Source organism: Chlorocebus sabaeus, chromosome 7 (genome assembly GCF_047675955.1).
Source record: "Chlorocebus sabaeus isolate Y175 chromosome 7, mChlSab1.0.hap1, whole genome shotgun sequence".
NCBI lineage: Eukaryota > Metazoa > Chordata > Mammalia > Primates > Cercopithecidae > Chlorocebus > Chlorocebus sabaeus.
This window is the reverse complement of record NC_132910.1, coordinates 62,440,074-62,464,212: the sequence shown is the minus strand read 5'-3', so window position 1 is coordinate 62,464,212 and position 24,139 is coordinate 62,440,074. Positions and strand designations below refer to the sequence as shown.

General features: G+C 35.0%; 1 long non-coding RNA gene across 1 annotated transcript in view; it reads left to right on the top strand.

Moving 5' to 3' along the window:
• LOC103236124 (uncharacterized) overlaps positions 1-22,364 on the top strand; it is a 99,729-nt gene extending 77,365 nt beyond the window's left edge. The window contains exons 4-5 of the long non-coding RNA XR_498068.3: positions 14,787-14,884; positions 20,855-22,364. This is a non-coding gene — a long non-coding RNA (uncharacterized lncRNA). The remainder of the gene's footprint in view (positions 1-14,786; positions 14,885-20,854) is intronic.
• Positions 22,365-24,139: the final 1,775 nt, after the last annotated feature.

Here is a 24,139-nt window from a genome sequence, read left to right as displayed (position 1 = left end):
ATGTCAAGGACCCATGAGCTGGTCTTTCAATAAGCACATTTGTCACCTTTTTTGAGAGGCTCCCATGAGAACATTTACATTGAATTTCTCAGGAATACAGAGGCGTATCTTCTAAGAGTGCAGAGAAGTGATTGTAGGATTGAAAGCCTGAAGACTAAGGAGATGGCTTGAATCAACTACTTTTGGAAATAGACCATAGACTAGCATAAGAGGAGTAAAAGTACTCAAACTTCATTTGAGGCTATGCCTACTGAATAGGATATTATCACAACCAAAGTATATACTAAAAATGTGCAAAGTAACTATATGTGTTTTTAAATCACATTTAGAATGTGTAATTAACATTTAAGTGTATATCTAAGTTTAGTAAATTACTCAGTTGACATAAATAATGTTACAAAGTGAATTCAGATAGTTGAATATGTACTAGAAACCTGTGAAGGAACAGCAAAAATTAATGCGTTACTACAGGCACCAAAGGAGATTGTTTGTAGCAAGTTACAGGAACTGGAATTAGATCTATACTCATTCAACAATTTTCTAATTACCTGGAATGATGTATTTTGTGTTAATTCAATTCTCTGGTGATACTAAATAATTGCCAGTTAAAACAAAGAAATGATTGCAAAGATACATGCAGTGGTTACACATCATCGCAAACATTTTTAAATTTTTTTTAATTGAAATTTTAAAATGGCAAAATCATCAATTGTCCAGGCCAATCATTGCACACACAGAGGCAGCACATAATCAGTTACATCGAGAGAGAGCTCTGAGATTCACACTCCCTGTTAGAGTTGGTGCTCAGATATTAGCTGACACTGATTACACTAATAACTGCACGTCAAAGGGAAAAAGCAAATATTTTAATAATTTTATATTTTATGTCAGCATGTGGGGAAAAGTGTGAAATTCAATCTTTTTGTGGTTTCCCACTTACTAGAGAAGAAAGTTTAAACTCTATTTTTTCCCTTTATGAGCTTCCACAACATGCCAACCTTCTCAGACTTTTCTTTAGTCTTGACCACAAGAACCTATTTGCTCCAGCTGAATAACTAGCTTGTCACTCTCTCCCAGTTTTGCCCTCTGCTTTTCTACTCCACTACTACCACTCTCAGGAAACACCTTCTTCCTATATCTCCCTATTAAAACTTGCATCATCCTTCAGGGTTACGTTTTGAAATATTTGGTTTCTCTATATGCTGCCCATCTCAGCTGAATGTGCTATCACTCTTTTTTAAGCTTTTTCTACAACCCTTTTTGCTCTGAACATTTGCTGTCCTTTATCACAATGTTTTGTAAATCTCTCTTTCCAATTAGAAATTCTGCCCTAGAGATGAAATGTTATCATATACTCCATTAGATTTCCCACAGGATCCATTGGGCCACAGAGAGTGCATGTGCGTGCAGAAGCATGTGTGTGCAGATTTGTGTGTCTGTATTTCTACTCATTTATGGAATCAAGATTGATTATGCTCCTATCTGATCTTTATGCCAGTTACTATTGGAGGCCATGGGGCCCTGGAGATAAATCAATAAAACAATTGAGAAAAGCCTTAGCCTTATGTAGTTTATACTTCAGTGAGGAATTTAGACAAACAGGTAATAAACGTACAGTAAAAAAACATCATGTAAGGAGTTTTGAGGGAATAAATGGGAGCAACAACTTTCCCAGACTTGACGAAACAGAGAAAGGGATGTGGAAGGGAAGAATTAGAGGATAGATTAGAGTCATCACAGTGAGGAGAAAAGAAAGAGTTCTAGAGAGATGGAAGTGCTTATGTGATGGCCCAGATGGAAAAAAGCGCCAGTGTCACTCAAAGAACTTACCTATGTGTCCTGTGGCCAGAATAAGAAGTAAAATGGCACATGGGGGAGAGCCAAACCTGACACTTAAGTAAGAAGTAAGTATTTCAGGGCAGTTGAAAAGGTCAATAATATCACGTGCTGCCAAGATAACAAATAATATAATGACTGAGACGTGTCTATTGGATTTAGCATGAAGACACCTTTGGTGACTGGCAAAACAGTGTCAATGGTATGGTTTCCTGGAAATCAAACTACAGTGGATCAGGAAAAATGTGAAGAATGAGTAAGTGAGACATCAGTGTAGACAATGCCTGTATTACATTGTACCATTAAAGAGAAGAGAGATAGAGGAGGAATGATGGAGGAATTTGGTTTCAGAAACGATGAGGAAGATATGAGCATGGTGAAAATCGGAGAAAAAGGAGCCAATGAGAAGAAGAAATTGATAATCCAGGATATGGGGATGATCAATAAGTCACAGTGACTTAGAGAGTAGGAAGCAATGGGATCTAGGGTGTTGTGAAGGGAATAGGCAGTGTCACTTCTTCCATTTTAAGGAAAGGAAATGAGAAAAGAATGAGTGTAGATGCACATGAACATCTAGCTTGGCTGACAAGAACAGGAACTAATATATTGTCTATAGTATTACCACTTTAATATCTTCACTCTCTTTCCTCAGAAAAAGTACTATACGTTTTCCCCAAAGCCAATATGGGGTAGACCCAGAGCATTCTGATGACTTCCCATGTGAGCTAGAAGACACTCATAAGGAATGAGCCAAAATACATCGAGTTGGAGACCCAGGCAAAGTAACTGTAATCGAAAGGCTGCCCTGCTATCCTCATCCTCCCTTCACCCCAGAGAGGCCTCAGATGTCATTTATTATGAAGCTTAAGACAGTTTAGCCAACTCCAGGCCAATCTAGGACAATCTTGCTATTCAACATTTTTTATCCAGGGATTAACTGGAGCCTAAGTGTCTGTGCTAATGATCCAGTACACTTTTGTGGTCAAAAGGAAAGTTTGTGAAAGCAGTATCAGGCTCTTTCCAGAGGTATTCTCCAGTTTAGTGTTCTTCACTTTAACATGCACAAAAGCCACCCAGGGAATTTGTTAAAATACATTTTTCCTGGCCCTACAACCAGACATACTGATCAAGAAGATCTATGGCATGGCCCAGGAACATCGACTATTTACAGCCACCCCCGAGTGATTCAGGTGCAAATGGTTCACTCTAAAGCACAATGTAGTAGTAAGGAACAGAAAAAAGTGGGAAGAAATCAGGGCAACTTATCCCACTCTGAGCCTACCTCTCTAGGTCCTAGTCTAGGTTCTAATTCTTTGCAAAACCAAGAGCCAGCAGAAAGAAAACATAAATAAAAGAGACTGCAGACCTAAGTTGCTGGGCCAATAGACTAGCAATCATAGAAGTTTAAGGAAAAATGGAAACTAATCTACAAAATGATGTTCTTCTTAATACACGATTCTTTGTTCTCCTCATCAGACACTGGCAACCTTCACCAACTAAACCGGTTCCATATGTCATATGCTCATGAGAAAGAAGCCAGTAATAACCCATCAAACTGCTTTCTCACTGGTTCCAAGACTGAGAAGCCTGAGCATGTAATAATAGGATCGCTACTGTGTGGTGGGACAAGCAGGCTTGGACAAGCAGGGGCTCCAGCTTTGCACCTGATTATATATCTTCCCAACTCCACTTGGAATTTGCTCTTCCATTTTCTCATTTATAAATCTTTTTTTCCATTCAACTCTTCTTTGCCTATAAATGTACTCAAATATACTCATTCCTAAAAAACCAAAACAACATTTTCCTCTGTTCTGTTCCCTAAGCTCTCACCCTATCTTTTGTCAAGAAGCTGTTTGACAACATGGTGTGAGGTAGTTATCTTTGTTACTTAGCTTCTCATTTTCTCTGTAATCTAGCATTTCTCAAAATGGGGTTTGCCTCACACTATTTTGAGATGCTTGTTAAACATGAAGATGTTTGTGCCTCATTTCAGACCTACCAGATCAGATATTTTTCTGTTTTGACGAGCCTCTTAGGTTACTTACAGAAACTAAAGCTTGAGAACAACTGCTATGATCCATTATATTCTGGATTCCACTCCCTATAACTCTAAAGAAACTGCTCTCTCCGGGGTTATTAATGACCTTTCAACAGCCAAATCCCTTAACTGCATCTCATTCCTAGATTGGACTGACACATCTCTACTTTTTTGTTTTTTAAGATATGTTCCCTTTGGAAACAAGTTTCTGGGACAGATTTTCTCCATCAACTTTTAGGGCCATTCTCCTGAAGTTTCCTTTCCTGGCTCTCATGGATCTGCTCTTCCTTTTTAAACTCCTTCTGGGTGATGCCCTTCACTCTCAAATTCACATCAGCTCCCATGGCACTGCTATCCCAGTTGTTCAAAAGGAACACACACTCACACACACACATTTTATTAACCTATATTAATCTTTTAATATATCTCTTTTAATCTTTTTAAATAATATCTTTTAATGTATTTAGTAATCTCTCCACTACTCTAAGAGAACCAGAGCTATAATGATCATAACAGTAAACCAAGTACTTGATATTGTCTCAGGAAGCAAGTCTATGCTAAATTCTCCTATGAAAAGACCACACGGCTACTTGGTGTACACGAATGAATTCCAAGTGACTCAATAGCAGGTTTTCCCTCAAAGTGGAAGAGATGTCCCTCAAAAAACCATATAAGAGTGTAAACTCCTTCCACATTGCATATGGCTGACTCTATGATTCATTTTGATGAATAGAATGTGGCAGAAGTCACATAGTAACTTCCAATGCTAGGCTTTAAGAGATCTTCACATTCTGTTTTGTTTTTTGTTTTTTCTTTCTTTTTTATCTTTTTGGCTTGAAACATTTCTTATAAACCTAGCTCCCATTATATGAGAAAGCAAGTACCCCTGTGGACTGGTCTCTGTCTGGGTTGATTTCTCAAGCCAGGCTCTAAGAATTTCACAGCAGAATGTTAACTACCTTTTGACCCTGTGGAATCTAAAATACATAAACCCATCTTTAATCACCAACGTGGAAGAGCCATCTCTTCAAATGTCCATCAGAGAATTCAACCAAGAATTGATGGCCATCCATCACTTGCCAAATACTCACTTGAAACCCTGGATATTTAAGTAATAGATGACACCCCTTTGTTCACTCATTCCAAATGTATAAGACATGTAATATCTAGCCCCTCACCTAGACCATGCAGAACTAAAGAAAGAAAGTATGGCCCTTGACCTAAAGTAACTCACTGACTTGTAGATAGGAATAAAAATTACAATATAATATTATATCTGCAATTCAGAAGTAGCACAAGGAAGGATTTGATTAATACTGTCAGGGATGGAGATATGAATAGGGGTTAGAGAAGTCTTTACATAGAAGACAATGCATTAGCAATGTTTCAAAGGCAAAAAGTGAAAAAGAAAATTCCAGAAACAGGGCACAGCATTTCCATTTCCATTTCTATGGATGCATAGAAAGAAGTCCCACTAGAGAAGCGGGCAGGCATCATGAAAGGCCTCATAGACCATTCTAAGGGGTCTAGAATCCTGCATGGACTACTAGTCTTAAGTCAGATGAATTGGAATTAAATCTCCACTTTATTTCTTACTTGTTTATAACAGCAGTAAGCAATTGAAAATTCCTGGCCTCAGTTTTCCCATCCATTAAAATATTATAATAATAATTTGTCCCACTATTAACTCAGGACACATAGTTGTGAATAAGACAGACATAGTTCCTGCCTTCAGAAAGCTTATAGCTAACACTGCTCTGAAAACTAAAGTTGTTAACGTACCTAGTATAGTACCCAGCACAGAGTAGATACTCAACTATCATTAATACTTAAAGGAGAGTAATTTTAATGAAGTAGTATCAAAAGAAGGCTAATGAATTCATCTTTGAACAATAAAGTTAATTTTGCAAATTTTGGCCAACTATTGTCACCTCGGTATCCCACTATAAACATCATCATATCATAGCTATGATGCTCTTTGGAATAATTAACAAACCTGTTGTCATTTCACTTATCTAATTTTGTTTTAAACATTTATTTCACTAGAATACTTTTGTTTCAAGTAATGCTACTAAAATCTTGTGAAACTAATGTTCTACCATGGAAAAGAGTCATGATTAAGAGCATTCTTTGCTCTCCCAGCACTTAAAACCACTGAGCTGAGGAAAGTTGCTTAAGCTCTCTATAACTTGATTTCCTCATGTAGAAAACAAAGAGATAAAACACCTACCTCACAGGTTGCTATAAGAACTTAAAGAAAAAAGTTTCAAACCATATTAACTACTCATAAATAGCAGTGACAACCAAAGGTTTTTATTGTACATTTTAGGGGAAAGCAGTAACATTAAAATACTTTAAGAGCTACATAAATATTTATAATAAATTGTATGCCAATTTGAACACTAGAATCAAGGGCATTATTTGGCACTATTTATATCCTGAAATGGCTGAAAGTAACATCACAGTACATTTTTAAAAACAAAATGTATTGTCTTCTGTTCAGAACAGTGTAAGAGTGGTCCATCTAAAAACAGAGCTAAATAATCTCTAGTGGTTTCCTATAAACTATAAATTATAAGAATTATTTCTACTAAATGATACAGAAATATTATTTTCTCTTGTGTCTTATAAGAACAAATAGCTAGAAAAGTAGCATCTAGAATCAAATCTATGCCTGCTTTAAGTCAACAAGCAAGTAGCCATGAGTATATTTATAGCTATGAATGCCTTAGACATATTCTATTTCTGCATAAGCATGAGACTTATCTTTTCCAGCAAAACACTCTATGTAAGGATGAAAACACACTTCTGCTCTGTTCTTAAATCTCACTATACTAATTTTATTCTCATCTTCGTTTCATTGCCATCAATATCAACCTCATCAGCTCATCAAAAAACACTATTAATACCTGAGCTTGGTACTGTGCTGTGCAGCATACAAAGTGCACTGAGCTTCCAGATTAAACAAGTAATTATACAAATGTCCTTTAGTGCACATTTACCAGCATAAAATCTGCATGAGGGGAAAATAGTCAAGCAAGCCAAAGTTATACATTTCTAAATACAAATACACCACCTGAGTTAAAAAGAAGAGGCTTAATAAAAATAAATAGCTTTAAAAGAGAGATTTAAAGCCTAAACGCAGCTTAGGACAAGTTGTGACTTTTCTATATTACATAGGCATTACATCAAAAAACAGCGCACTCTACCAAATGGACTAGAAGGGATGCTCTTTGGATCCATGTGCAAATAATCCTCTCTCCTTAAGAAATGTATTTCAAATGAGAAAGTTAGCATCATTTCCACAGCATAAAAATCCTAAACATTCTCTATGTTTTATTTCCTTTACTGTATTTCATTTCATTTTTTTAGGAAGGGCCTGCAGAATATTGGTTAAAAAGAGGAGATGAAGAGAATGTAGTAAAACCCTGAAATGCCTAACCTTTACCCTTGAGTAAATAGAAATAACCCAAAATAAAGACTGTCAAAATTAAAGACTCTGAAAAGCAAAAGCATGTCAAAAATGGAATTTGAAAAACAAAGTAATAAAAATTAAGAATAATAATAAAATATCACAGGTCAGTTTATTTCAGCTTCCACCTTGACACACGTATCCCTTGGGTAACATCTCACTATGACTACACGTAGGGAAGCATTTATAGACAAGAAGATGGGCAACTCTATCAAATGTTCTTCTTGAGAAATACATGCAGAATGTTCAAGCGAGGCAGGATCCTAGCAAACACATAGTCTAGTGGCCCAGAGCATTTTTCTACCTAAGATATCTGATGGATCACCCTCTTATACTATCACCACCAAATTTCTATATTGCCCTCCACAGCAAGACAGACTTGATTAGCAAAATGTTGCGCATAAAGATCAGCAGAAGATAACACATAATGTACACAATATAAATTATACCAGCCACCAGTTTTTTTGTTTTTTGTTTTTTGTTTTTTGTTTTTTGTTTTTTGAGACGGAGTTTCACTCTTGTTGCCCACACTGGAGTGTATTGGTGCAATCTCGGCTCACTGCAAACTCCGCATCCCAGGTTCAAGCAGTTCTCTTGCCTCAGCCTCCCAAATAGCTGGGATTACAGACACCACCATGCCCGGCTAATTTTGTGTTTTCAGTAGAGATGGGGTTTCACCATGTCGGTCAGGCTGGTCTCGAACTCCTGACCTCAGGCAATCCGCCCGCCTTGGCCTCCCAAAGTGCTGGGATTACAGGCATGAGCCACCACACCAAATTTTAATATTTACATTTTTGTTCGCCTGTACGATTTTATAATGAATAAATGTACAACTTTCATGATGCTTTTGAAATCCTGAATATATACCCTGTGTAGAAATGACTCTGCCTTTGCATGTACTATAAATATCAGCATTCCAGGTTCTTACTGAGAATATAACTAGTGATTGCATCATCAGTTTTTAGAAGTCTGAAATTCTGTTGTTTTTCAGTGCCTGCCAAAAGGCTGATTTTGTGTGTGTGTGTGTGTGTGTGTGTGTGTGCAGGAGTGTTACTTCTGGTATTTAAAAATTGCCTCAAATCAGAATAATTTTTGCTGAAGATATACCTAGAGAATAAAAGCTTCCTAGAGTCTAACAAAGCTCCACTCATTTTAAAAGTATTCCAACCACTTCTCTGTAGGTTTGAGACCATTCCAAGAGTTTTATTGTCATTTTAATTATTTTTTCTTAACTTGCTAGTAAATTTGAACATGTTTTCTATGTTTATTAGTCATTTGTATTTTCTCCAAAACCAGTTTGGGCACCTATGAACTTCCCAAAGGTCCTGATGGAGTCATCGTAGAATTGGAGGAAGGGAGTAAAATTTTTCAGGAGAATAGCAGAATAATAGGAAAGGGAAATTAAAGGATATAAGTAGAGGACAAAGTGAGTGGGTCATTAGCAGGCCCAATTTCCTGCCTGTTCCTTGATCTGGATTCCTCTCTCTCTCTTTGCCCTTATTTCTTCCAGGACCAATTCTTTCTCTTAGGCCTTTGCCTCTTTTCCCTAGGATAATATATTTTATCCAAAACCTTTTCCTCCAGCTCAGTGGGCTCTCAGACCTGGCATTTGGTCTGTCTCTCTCAGCTGGAGTAGTATCTAAAGAAAAAGTGTATAAAAATGTTAATCATCTCTTCCTTAAAAAAGAAAAGGGGAACAAGAGCATTGGAATTTAATACTGACACATTAGTACTGTCATTTTGCTCCATTATTGCAACCACGAAATATAAAATCGAATTTTCCCATGTTCAGTTCTAATTGCAGAGGATTACTAGAACAATATGATGCAAACCCATTTTTTTCACCCATTCTTATAGTTCTAATATCTAAATTCTTTCCTTGGATTGAGCCAAACCATCTAAAATATAAGCATGTTCCTCACACAGATTCCATGCTTTGTATTAATTGCTGCACCTGAGGTATCTTTTCCTGTTCTGCCCTAGATTTTCATTGAAGGTTGAAAATCTGCATTAGAAACAGTTACTTAAATAATGGTATTCTATAAATATATCCACAAGTGGTAAAACTAAAAAACCTATGTGGGAACAATGCTCTCCAGTCGTACAAGAAAAATTACCTCCAAGAAGGGAGGCAAGAGACAGTGACGGGAGAAAATATATAACTGTGTCTGTGTTTTATTTCTTTATTAAGGGACAGATTTGAAACATACTTGGAATAATGTTAAAAATACTTGAAATAATATTAAAAATATGTTAAATCTGGAAACTGAATTATATTTTTTACAATACTTTTTTGTATATTTGGAATTTAAAATCCAAAACTTAAGCATATAAAGAAACCATCACATAAAGCTCACAAATTTATTTGAGTGAAATTATTGCAAACATCATCCTCTACAGAAGCTTTTCTCAAAATTTAATGTGCATACAAATCACCTGGAGGTATTGTTAAAATGTGGATTTGACTTTAGTAGGTTTGGGTGAAGCCTGAGATTCCACATGTCTAACAAGCTCCCAAGTGAAATTGGTCCAAGAACCATAATCTGAGTAGCAAGTCTTCAAAGTACACCACAGTGTCACTTTGTGATTAATGCATCTAATAAGTCTCTCAAAAGACACAGTTCCAGGAAAAGTTCTGCTTATCCTTAGTAATTGGTTGATTTTTACCTTGTAGATGCTGTAAATTTTGTTTCCTACTTTGTCTTGGCCACTAGGAAGCTCAAAGGTAAATCACTCATCTATCCTAGAAACCACACAAGACTACAAGGCACACATTTTTATGAATTCACTTACGCTCGGTTTTTATCCATATTTTCCTTGTGTTATAATTTTCATACCTATACACTTTACTCCATTGTTATATATCTCTTTTCACAAACTGTTTCAAGTCCTCTTAGCAATGAAATTGGGCATATTCAAACTAATTCAATGATTGTTTCAAAGGAGTTCACAGTCTTATGGGGATGAGTGATGTACAAAATTAACGTGTCCTACACAGCTCCATTTGGGATCTACAAGGCAAAATATCTAATTCTGCATTAGAGTACCTGGAATATTACTGTTACTAGTATCATTCTTAACATTAATATTTACAGGCATAATAATGATAGCAACCACCAATTGAATGTCTACCATGTTGCCTGGCACTGGACAGGTTATTTCATCTTATTTTATCTCATTTACTCTTTTATCATTTATTGCATGTAATCCCACCTATTAAATCTGTGAGATTTATCATCACATTGTCAAGGCTCATCAAGATTACTTACACAGCTACATCAGGGTACAGCTAGGTTTAAAGCCCATGTATGGGTATCACCAAAGCCCATGTTCTCATTGTTAAACGCAATGCCTCCAGAAGCTTCACAGAGAAAATGCTTAGTCTGAGACTTATATGTTGAGAAGAAAAGTTTAAAGCTGCCAAAGAGACTAAGCAGGATGAAGAGGGAGGAGGAAGAAGTTATTCCAGATGAAGGGAGTATCATGTGCACACACGGAGAAATGTGAAAATACAGAATATGCTTAGAGATTTGTAAGAGGTTCAGAATAGCAGCAATATATAGCCAGCATGGGAAAGAAAGACAGATGAGGCAGGGGTCAGACTCCAAAGAGACCTAGGCACCTTATCGAGGAAGCAGATGTTTATTATGTAAGCAATGAACAACTGTAAGTCATCAGGCAAGAAAGTGAGAAGGTTAGATTCCAGCTTTTCAAATATCCCTTTCATGACTATATGGAGGATATATTAGAAAAGCATGAGGATCGAGGTGGGGAGATGACTTTGGAGGCACTTGCCACAATTCCAATGAGTGTCCAAATTGAAAGAATGGACAATGACTTTGGAGAATGGGTCTTACTGGAAAGGTTTTCAGAATTAGATAGTTTTAAGACTTGATATCATTTAAATATGCTGAATGGGCCAGGTACGGTGGCTCACATCTGTAATACCAATACTTTGGGAAGCCGAGGCAAACAAATCACTTGAGACTAGGAATTCAAGACCAGCTTGGCCAACATGGTGAACCCCATCTCTACTGAAAATCTAAAACTTAGCTGGGTGTGGTGGCATGTGCCTGTAGTCCCAGCTACTTGGGAGGCTGAAGAAGGACAATTACTTGAACCAGTAAGGCTGAAGTTGCAGTGAGCTGAGATCATGCCACTGCACTCCCAGGCAACAGAGCAAGACCCGGTCTCAAAAATAAATAAATATGCAGAATGAGGGAGAGGGAAAGGTTGAGATTTAATCCAATACCCATATTCCTGGCTTGATAAACGGAGTGGACAGCAATAAGAGACTGACTGGGATAGGTCAGGAGACAGGAAGATGACAGCTATATTTTAAGTGCTTTAAGATATCAGTGTAGAGGGCTGGAGCCAGGAGAGACAGAAGAGGCATCAATTGTATGTTTGTGGTTACAGAAACTACAGGAATGAAAGGTAACACTCAGCAGCAAAACATACAAAATGAAAAAGAGCCATAAAATGCCAATATTTAAGATGCAGGCTAAAAACTAAAAACTTGAAAAGTGTGTTGAAAAGGAAGAGCAGGATGTAGGGAGAAGATCTGAAGAAATCATATCACAGAAACCAAATGTGGATAGAGTTTGAAGGAGGGAAAACTCAACAGTCTTCAATATCTTAAGAGACTAAGTATGATAAATATTGAAAACTTTTCACTGATTCTAAAATTATAATGCCATCTTTAACCTTAAACAAAGGCAGATTCAGAAAAGCAATTGGTAGACTGCAGTGGGTAGAAATGAAGACGTGGAAATAGCAAAGGCAGGCTATACTTTCAAGAATCTTGGCTGAAAAAGTTAGAATCTGGAGTAGCCCTAGCAGCCTTCCTGGTATAGGAGCAAAGACTCTAGATCTCTTCACTGAAAATCCAGGAGTGCTGATCTACATCTATAATGAGAGAGTAAGGCAGAGGAGAGGAAGCAAGGGTAACTATAACAGTATCATTAAAGTACTGTTCTTATGGTCTAAGGCAAGTAAGGAAAAGAGTAAACCCAGAGAAGCATTGATAGACATGGAGAAAAGTGAAGAGTTAGAGCAAGACAGTAGTGATTTCATGGAGTCAGAAAACAAGCCAAATAGAAGGAAGAGTCTGCGAGAGTTAAAAGATCATGTAGTTATTCTAAGAAAAGCAGAGAACATGTGATGAAGATTTGACAACAGGAAGATGTTCAGGAATTACAAAATCAAAGGTGAGATCACAGAGCTGGGTTGCTTTTATGAAGTTGGATTGGAGGTGTTGGAGTCTACAATATGGAGGAGCAGAGAAGCTGGGTCTCTCATGGGCTTTCATATAGACACTGTTATCCCTCCAGATCATGGCAAGGGTTGAAGTACAGAGAAAGACTGAGTTACTTGCCAAAGTTTTTGTGTGGGGGAATGAAATGTGTGGAAGACCCAAACAAGATAAAATAAAGTGTTTATTAATAAATATGAGTTTACATGGGGTAGAAGTGAAATTGCCTGCAAGGAAGCAACAGGAAGAGTCTAGAAGAATTCTGACTTCCTGCAGGACCAAAATAGATGGCTCGTGGAAGAACAAGCATCCTCTATTCTTTACCATTATGAAGTGATATTATGGAGCTTAGGATAAAGACAGGAGGTTCTGTGAAATGACTGAGAAATATACTTGTTACTAAGGTACTGTTTCTCAGCTTTAAAACCATGCTCTCTACTCTGTTTTTTGATTCCAGCGAGTGACTGAAAACTCTTAATACTTATTTCTGCTTTGTTAGCAGCTCCCTGTTAAGCTCTGACATTAGGGGGCACCAGAAGGAGACTGAAAGATGGGAGAAGGCACTGGGTCCTTCCTGTTTCTCTAGGATGACCTCAGAAATGTTGCTTCAACCTGGTAGTGGCTGTTTATTCCAGTAGTAGCAAGTGACTCTCATTTGTGGTTCTCATATTCCCATTCCAGCCTCATGGTTCCCTCTCAGAAACATCACTCCAGTCGTCCAGGGTCCCCTCCCTGGGGGTCTGATTCCACCTCTGCTGGGCTGCATCTCTCAGCCTCTAAATTTTAATAACCTCAACTTCTTAATACTGCATAATCCATTTGTTCACAAGTTTACATAATTTAATGTTTATGAAAATCTAATGGTTGACTACAAAATTTTTGAAAATTTAAACATTTCAAGCAAACAAAAAAATGCATAGAATATGATGAGCTTCAAGAATTCTTAACATGTTGCTATGTTTTCATTTTTAAAAGAGGAAATATTATAAGTAGAGTTGAATCCCGTTTGAACTCACTCCAGGCCACATTTCTCTCTTTTCTTCCCTCTACAGACTTGACCAATATCCTGAAACTAGCATGTATATTTCACATGTATATGTTTTACTAAGTGTATATTTATCTAAAAACAGTATACAGTATGTTTTAAATTTTGTAAAATGATATTCTCTGTATGATTATGCAACTTATATTTTCACTTATCATTGAGTTTTCTACTTGGGAGGCTGAGGCAGGAGGATTGCTTGAGTTCAGGAGTTTGAGCTTACAGTGAGGCATGCTCACGTCACTGTACTCTAGCCTGGGTGACAGAGCAAGACCCTATCAGAAAGAAAGAGAGAAAGAGAGAGAGAGAAGGAAGGAAGGAAGGAAGGAAGGAAGGAAGGAAGGAAGGAAGGAAGGAAGGAAGGAAGGAAGGAAGGAAGGAAGGAAGGAAGGAAGGAAGGAAGGAAGGAAGTTCTTCTGCTCTCATATTCTGATATTATATTTTCTCTTATATTTACTCTGAAAACTGTAAACTTTTGGTTTTCACTCCAAGATGTTGTATTTATCTAGGATTCTATGTGGATTTTTTTTCCATGTGTCTAAACTACTCTCCTACTATCATTTGTTGAGTAGTTTCCCAACATACCCATGGATCTGTTCCAGTTTTCATTTATGAAGAATTCTTTATCAGGAGTCTCCATTCTAGTCTATTTGTCTACCTCTATTTCTGTAACACTTAACCTTGATTACTATAACCTAAAGTCACTAATGCTTCCTTATTCTTCATCTTCAGAAAGTTGTTTTGGTTATTCTTTGTACTTTTTTCTCCATAAAAATTTTAGAATTAGTTTGTAATCTTCCTACAAACCCCTGTTGGAATTGTCAGTGAAACAGAAATTTTAACATTCTTTATCAGACATTTTCCGATCCCATCCTCCCAACAAACCCAAAAGATAATTGGGTTACTATTCTATTACTATTTTATGAGAGAGAGAGAGAGAGAGAGAGAGAGAGAGAGAGAGAGAGAGAGAGAGAGAGAGATAGATGATAGATAGATATAGATCTGAAATGTTTAGTAACATGCCTAATTTCATAAGGCAGGGCTGAAATACGAATCTAGATTTCTAAATGGTGCTGACTTTTGTGTGTGTTTGGCTGGTCTGTTTATTTTTAAGATTGTGAATATCCCTTTTTTCTATCAACAGCCTTTCACATTTTTTGGTATAGTCATCTACACACAAGACTTGTTCAGTGCTTTTGTGATTTTAACCATAAAGAGGAAGAGAAAAACAAGAAGGGCATGGTGAGTAGTGAAAAAAAGGAAAACCTCCATTATTTTCTTTACCTGAACATGCGGTCTTTTTCCAAGTCATAGTTTCTCTGACCTTCAACGTGCCAGTCTTTTATTTATATAAAATGAGTCTTTATTACATAGATCAGAGCAATGATGGAACTGGCTTCTTTGCTCTTGCCCTGTGTTTTTGGTTAACTTGTATGGAGTTCTGTGATAACAACATAAAATTCTCTAAATTGACTCTGCTACTGTTTTTGGAAGACATGCTTAGAAATATTTGAAGAATTTCCTTTTTAGAAACAGTTCAATAATTTTTATAAATGAATATCCAATTATGAACAGTAAAAAATGACCAAGAAAGGAGAGAATCTAAAAACACATGCTATTTTAAGTATTTTGGTTAGTAAAAATATTTTCTAACCACAATCTGAAGTTTTCAATGTGTATTTTACAAAGATTTTTTAGAAACTATGCTTAGATTTTACTTTGCCTTAATGTTATTTTTTCTATCTTTATCTAAAATCCATCCTGAGCCAAAAAATAATTTTAAAAAATTTGAAATAAATATGTATTAAGTTATAAGTTCATTAACCAATCAACTGTAAAATGTAAAAAAAATAAATTAATTCATTAAAAATTCCAATGACTTAACCCACTCAAAAACTTTAATAGTACATAATATAAAGTCTTATAGTATTAAAGGTGTTCATTAATTTGATTTTCCAAAATTATATTTTGTTTACTTTCATCTGTGAATCAGTACTGCTCTTTAAAATTGTATGATCTTTTGTTGAAACAGAAAACAAATCTGGAAAGATATTATTGTTATTACTGATAGATAAATAGTTTGCAATTTGAAAGGCAGGTAGGAATTATTATGGTGTAAATGCATGTCAACCAGAAAGACAAATGACTGAAGTATTACCTGTTCTCCCCACCACCTCCCCCAAACAAAACCCTAGCTTCACTGTGTGGGAACACTTCCAAGAGGCAATATTCATTCTACTAAACATCTCCCACAGTATGTAGCTATTGGTACCTCAGGACAGACTGAAAAAAGAGAAAGGGAAACAGGAAAAGGGGCAGACAGCTGGATTAGACTGTGCTGTGTATATTAGTGATGGGTAGACTTCAAAAGACTTAGAGGTTCATTTTGGACAGGTGCCCAGAGATTCTCGGGCTTACCCCAAAACCTTCCATAACTTCTGATTTTAAAATTGAGCTAGAATGATTTTGAGACCAGACTTTTGGTCTTCAGTCATATTCCACACCCATGGTCCTTACAATAAATGTAAGTTAAGAGATTTAAAACTTTCTGAATCCTGAAAAATGAGATATCTATTTTAAATACTTACCTAACAAAATACTATGTTTTAAAGTCTTGTAAAAAAAAGTCAACATTTTTTCCAGAGAGGTAGAAATGTCTTAAAAACATTTACCTCTTGAGTCCAGTTTTAAACAGTGTTAACAATGACACTTTTGAGCATGTTTTGGGAGACAGGTGAAATCTTCATTTGAGTTCCAATTCATCTATGAAGACTGGTAACTTTACATCTCTGATTAATGTGTGTCCTCATCCACAAACTCCCAGTAAGTGGTAGCCTGAGAGGCAGCCTCTCAAGGTGATACACCATTGATATGGGTCTTGTATATGAATGAGAGACTATCTGAAAGAGTTGACAGGGAATTTGTCACTCCAGTTGCAGGACCTCCTTTTAACTGAGCACAGTGAAGGTTAGCCTTTAAATAATATGATCATTCTTTAGTCTGATGATCATGTGTCTAATTAAACGTTCTTCTTAAATGGCTCACGTAAGATTTATTATTACTAACAAAGCCTACTATGGGAAAAGCTACTTTTACTAGACGCTGAAAATTATTTTTTGACACAAAGAATAAATTTCTGGTATTAGCTTTGAACCAAAATAAACTACTTTGTATTTGTTAGTATGATTCTGAGGAAGGCATGGTTTTCAACTTCTCTAGAAAAGACGACATAGGATGTGGACTGAATAAGCTGTAACATAATAGACACAAACTAGTTTTTAGGGCATTCACCACTAGAATCTCCTTAAATAGAACTTATACAGTCATCTCAGGGAAGGACTGTTTTCATTACTTGATTTATGAATATGTCCCTTCCAATATTCCACAGTCAGCAACAGGTGCTCCAATGCCCAATCTTCATGGTATTGCATTAGGCTCTCCATTATGTATGAATAACAATTACTCTCCAAGAGAATTAGATATATTAGCAAAGAAAGCTGCATCTGGGACAAATAAATTTACAATTTATTATATGCATAATTTTACATCCAAAGGCTTTTAAGCAATAGCAGCTAGATAACAACTAGTTATATTTATAGTTCAAAGTGCCCCAATCTCTGAAAAGCCATTACCATAACAATATTTTGATGTCAGTCCACATTTTACTTGAAAATGTACAGTTCCTGCCAAAATAGCAGTAGCTTATTTAGATATGCATGCTCTACTACAATAAAAGTGTAAAAATTAGTAACAGTTGTTCCATGTCAATCGCATGCTGAAAGCAGATCCTCAACAGATATGAAATCTGGAATAAGACCTACATCTCCTTATAGTTCTTTTCTAGGATTTTTCTAAAGCAGACCTCATTTGATATTTCAAACCATTTCTAACCAAGACAGCACTTGTAATTTGAACTATTTTGTATCGTTTTGCCCATTCTTTTTCAAGCTCCTCCAATCACTCTTCTCTCATTTACTTGATTTTTAAATTTTCTTACTATTGCAATAAATACTTAAAAAGAAGACCAAAATCAATAATATCTACCAATTCTACTGTTTATGATATATACCAAATGAGAAACAGGAATAACAAGCAGAAATTAATTTCATTGTTAATTTAACATATAATTTTTTCTTACCCAAACATTTCCCCAAATCCATTCATATATGTAACAGTAATCAAATAAACAAATCTGAGCGCCAAGATCTATCTTCTACTCTAGCTTTGGAGCCTATGACTATTTGAGAATTAATGTAAAATAAACACTATAAATTGTTCTTCAAACTATTAAGAAAATTAATACTGTACATTGAAGATATTCATTCATTTGTTGGTTAATCATTTCTAGAACACCTACCATGTTCAGTGTTTACCTCAGGAGTCTATTATAAGAAAATGTAAATTCAGCTATTCATATATATTCACATAATAAAGAAAAGCAAAGTAGTTATATTTTTAAGTATTGTAGTATACCATTCTTACATTATGGAGTAAGCAGTGTTTGAGGTAATGTGTCACTAATCCCCACACCTTTAAAAAATATTTTAGAGCAGCGTTAACACACGTCCACTCAAATACATTAATGTTTACATCTCCACTGACTCATTTGGCCCAAACGAGCTCATGTGCTTTCTCAAGTAGACAAATGAAAAGGGGATTTGAAGAGGCATTTGATAAATTACAAAGAAATAAACAATTAGAACCTCATACTTTTACCCAAAAGAACTTTAAAATAAGGAATGTCATAGTATCTATTTGCTTGTATTTGAAGGACGCATACTATATGTCATAATATACATACACTGTACTTAATAGTGTTTATCTCTGCAAATGCTTCCTAAAGACCAGCATAACTGAAATAATAAGTAGAAAAGCATCAAAATCTACACCCTTTCCATCATTATTTAATTTATTGAATAACTTTCAAAAATCACATACGCAATATACTACTTAAAAACATAACCATATAAACTGCTTTGGAAATTGTGTATTGACAAGTTCATAATTTCTTACTTCTATATATTTAAATTAAGACTTCAATAAATACACCAGTAAATGCATTTATTATTAAATAGAAATTTCTTTAAAAATTCAAATCTTAACGTATTAAAAATATAATAAAAGACTTTTTTGTTCTTTAGTATGCAAGAATTAGATTGCTTGACCTCTCTTTTAATGACTTAATTAGCTGTACTAAAGCCCAGCTGGGCCTCTGCTGACAACATAGCTAGATATTTCAATCAAGCAGTGTTATGGAGAATAAGTAATAAATGCTACCTTGTCGCCATACAGTCCCAAACCATAGTGCATGCTGGTAATGCTAAATTTGATCAGTATGCCTCGTATTTCAATTAGTCGTGGTCTGAATCCCTAAAACTGTGTAACGTGTATGAATTCCTGATATCAGATACAGAACCACAGTCTCCCACAGTTAGAAGCCATTGAGTTTGCTTTTATTAGCAGCCAATTAATGGCAAAAATCTGCATCGCTTTTAAAATTTATAACCTCCATTCCAGCTGCATCCACGGCTCCTGCTATACTGTATACAGTCAGATCTATATCACTGTCGCAAGTCAGACAGCTGCAAACTGTATTCTGTCCGCAGAAGTAAAAAATCCTTTCATACAGAAGCTTTTTTTAACCTCTTAGAAGTTCTTTTCAAAGCCCAGCAGCACTAGTCACTTTGCGACAATGAGCGATTTAATACAGAAAGAAAGAAATCTACACCAAGGTAACCTCTTGGGATGTGCTAGGTTTTCAAACGGAGTGAAACCCTACCACTCCGGCAATGCACAAGGGCAAGCAAAGCCACTTCTCCTGACCAAGGCTAAGAAAATATAAACATATAAAACCTGACCCTCATCCAAAGTTAACCCATTGAAGTCTCTGTAATCATTAAAACAAAGTGATATAACACAACTTCAATATTAAGTAACTTACATAAAATCTTGGTATACAAATTTGTATGCCCGAACCTTAGATGTTTCCCTAATATTACATCTGTGGAGATCACATTCCCCATCAAGAAGCAGTTTATTACATACCTCAAGATTTCTGGACATTATTTTTAGGAGCCAGGCTCTTTCTGACATATGATAAGACAGGAAATTTAGATGTGATCAGATTTAGTAACGAGCACAATTGCTTTACGTATAGCTAATGCTGTCCTTTCAAGATTATTAAGAGAATAGTTCGGCTTTATGGTGTTATATATTTAAGTTGCCTTATACGTAGTATTCTGTGAGGCCTGAAATATTTGATATCTGATCATTATAATGTTATTTGGGAGAAATAAAGTAGAAAGTTTCTTCCTTTAGTCTTCTACAAAATGGCATTAAATTTTAAAATACATAATAGATATGTTTATATTAATACATATGTATACGTTTTTATGTTTGTTTAACATAGGATTTAAAAGATAGATAAAAGAATTTACCTGGAAAAAGAGGAGCATGAAAAATACTCACCAACGTTAATACATGGTAACAAAAATGTTGTACTACGATAATACAAAGTGCTGCCATGGCTATTTAAAGACAACAAAATCCTATTTTACAAATTTCAACTGCTAATAACCAGCATTCTTTCTAACTGCTTAAATACTGCAGTAAGACTTATAATGCCACTGTGAAATCATAAGCTAGTACTTCAAAGGTGTTGTATCTGTTACAAATTTAATCTTCACTGCTTTGTCACAACTGATTTCATCCCAGCAGCTTGGAGATGCAGCATAACAACATTCTTGTTGTCCTAGACAACCTGAACCAAACTGTTAAATACCTGCCTGATGCCCATGAATGATTATAATATTGCCTATGGAATCTCCCAACAACCACACTCAAAATGTGCAATTAGTCTGTTCCAGTTAATAGGAGGAGAAAAGTATGCTTTACGACGTTCACAAATTGTAGGCATTTTAATGGCAGAGACAGAAATTCTGTGCTGTATTTCAAAAATGGCACAGTATTGTGTTCATTGTAATAAAATATTATGTCTTCTTTTAATACTTGATGTTAGTACATTTCACAACTATGCAAGTTAACATAGGTTTGAATCTAAAGTAATTTTCTTCCCACATGAGGAAATATACTATTTCATTAACTATAATGGATATTAGAAGTTCGTTTTGTTTCTAAATACCAAACATTTTTGTCTTTGAAATATGTTTCTGAAAAAGCAGCTGTAAAGCAAATGTTTTTGCTTCCTCCCAGGTATACAGTGACACACCGTTTGCGGCAGGAGCGAGGGGAACTGATGTGAACAACTAAATGAATTTGTGTTCATGAAGTTGTTCAGACAAGGAGCTGATGGAGCAGGGTATTGAAATCTCCTTGCATATTGGAGTTCAGTTATAAAGCATTAGGTTAAATTTAACTCCTCAGAGTCATTATGAACATTTGTAGCTCTCTGGGACAATTTTAGAGCCATCAACTGGCACATGAATGTAGCACTCTACACTATATGTAGAAGTGTGTAAATACGCAAGCATCTACCCCACCCCATAACAATACTGTGTTATTATTCCACAAGACAGCACTTTGAATTTGAAACCTTTTAAAATTACTAATCCATTGCTCTTCTCATGGAACATCTCAACTACTTCATTTGAATGTGCTATTTAAATAATACTAGGAAGCACTTCTCAATGAATATTTAATTTAATTACTGAGTACTATGGTTTAAATATTCCAACCAAGAATTATAATGCATAGAAAATTATATTTATTATATATCTCAAAAACCATTGAAACTCCTGAAGTTCTAGCAAAGATGACTATTCTCCATGAAATACACATCATCATTACAATGTCTGTGTTAGTCATAGTATGAATAAGATCTGTATGTCTTCAGTGAATTTAATAGCTTAGAAGATGGCACAATGTAACTTCCAAAAAAATGAGAACACAGTTTTGTTTATGTGAAGACCTTGCATAAAATAAAATATAAATGAATCATATTTAACACAAGATATGAAAACTCAGTTTGCAGGCAAATTAAGCAAAAACAAAATATGCTTATTATAAATATCCTATCCTTATTAGGAAACAATTACATTATTTTTAGTAGATTTTTAATTCCTCCAGATGTGCCACTTAAAATGATTTGATTCCAAACTACTAGTGATTTAAGTTTAAACACATCCTTTAACTAGCATGGTAGTGACATATTAAGTTGCCCATATGCAATTCACACTTGTGCCTTTTCTCTGCCATTCATAAATTATGCAATTATCCCTAACTCATGGAAATGAAAGTGCATTAACTGCCCACTGTCATGTATTGTCTCTTTCTATGTCCTTGCGCACACATTTCCACAGCTCATTATTCATGGATGCATCTATGCAAGTGTAAATGTACACACATAATATGGAAATAGTCACAAATGGATAAATAGCAACCAGACACTTGTTTGTAAAGATATATGTACTTCATTCCAAATAACAAAATTTAACAAGGAACACCTCTATCCTTATTATGGATGCCACAAGGTAAACAAAATGGATGCCATTGTTATGGAGTAATAGAGGGATTTTCTCACGCACGAAAGAATGAAGTTGTTGATGTACAAACCTGAAACAGCACCCTTTCATCTCTGACAACTGTTTTTCTAGCTTTTTCCTCCATTAAGAAATATGCTTTTCAGCATTGATTGAAATCTCACCAGAACACTGTTCAAAAAATACTGACTGTACGTTGTGTTCCTAATCCTTATCTTTTCTTCATGAATGTTAAGATAGAATTGTAATGATGGCATTTTGTTCCTAGAGAAAAAAATTGTTTAAAATAAAGAGTTTTGGGGAAATGAAAAGATTGTGTTTTCTCCATTGAATATTATGGTCATGTAGGTGATTCCAAATTTTGAATTGAGCATCGAAACAATTTGCCCCTGGTGTGATGTATTCCTGAGGAAAATTTTTGGATTTTAGTCTAATAAGCACTAGTGAGCACACACGTGCAACAATCTGTGATAAGGGGAATCATGAGGATTCCTTCTGATTTACATTATTTCTAACATAAACAGATTGTCTCCATTGAAGTAATAATTTCTAGCTAAATAGAATGAATTTTATCAGATATTCAGGTTTTAATTTGTACATAATAAAGTTTTGAAAAATGTTGCTTCAGGCAATAAAAGCAGTATTTAATGACCTAAACAAAAGTAGAATATTTTTTCCACAACACAGATTTTAATTTTATTGCAGATAGTAAAAATTTCATGTTCAGAATTTCTTAAAAATGTTATTTCAGCAAGATAGTCTATTCAGTGTAAACCATATCTACAGAAAATTAATTGGAACATGCTTTTTTTTGAAAACCAATTATTTTATAATCATCTAAGTAGCTTATTAAATGCTATTTAAAATTAAAACTGAAATAATATAGATTCATAATGAGATTTCATTAGTATCTTTATATTAAGAAAGAATGAAATACTTGATGTCAATATTTTGCTGAAAAATACAACTTTTCTTCATGATTATACATGCTTCTCTTTTTATTTGATTCTTTTTCAAAGCAAATTTAAAATCAACCATCTTTGTTATACCTTGATAGTTAGACAAATCTTAAATCATTCTTACTAAATATTATTAAATATTTTGTTAGTTAAGTTATATTTCAAATTCTGCTGCATTTCTCAAATTACAAATAAATTTCATGATTCTCAAATTTTATAGATATTGATAATATGTAAGAAATCTACTCATTTTAATTAGACACAGTGTGACTGAAAAGCTAAAAAGAAAAATGCCGGTAAGTAAAAGATCAATTTCAAAATCAGAAAAACAATAAAAATAAACAGGTGGAAATATTCCCCATTTTAAGTTGCAGTATGTAGGAAATGCTTTTCCTTTTAGGAGAAACTTTTTAACAGGTCCAATTACTGCTAAAGTATAAGAAATAAAATGTGTTAATCTCTAACACACCATATTTTTTATGCATGTAAGTTGTAATTCACAGAAATGCTTTTGCCAAGGCAATAAAAATACCCAAGAATAATTTAGGATAAACACAAGTTTTCATTACTTTTCAGTAATTTCACTGACATCATAGATAATGTGTGACCAGTAGAAGGCACTGTTACAATAAATATATACATACGGCTGCTCATTTACAAACTGGTTGGACATTCTGATGAGAGCGTTACCAACTTTTTACAGCACAAATATTCTTTTCATGTAGATATTAAGTTATAAATTTGTCCTGTAAATGTGAAGAAAAAACTCATTGTATAACTCTTTCTTGTGTAATTTTCAGTTGGATTTCAGCCCATTGACAATTTTATTACCCTCATTTTTAATTTAATTCATAAAAGAATTATGTGGTCACACTTACCACCCTTAGCACTGCATTTAAGGAATGTTGCTCTCTTGAGAAAGAACTCAGACTGTTGCAGGATTAGACATAGATTCATGTAGACCTTGCTTCAAAACAAGCTTCTAGTTTCATTCTTTTTAACCTTTAGAGGTTTGATCATAATTTGCTAGAGCATGTAGG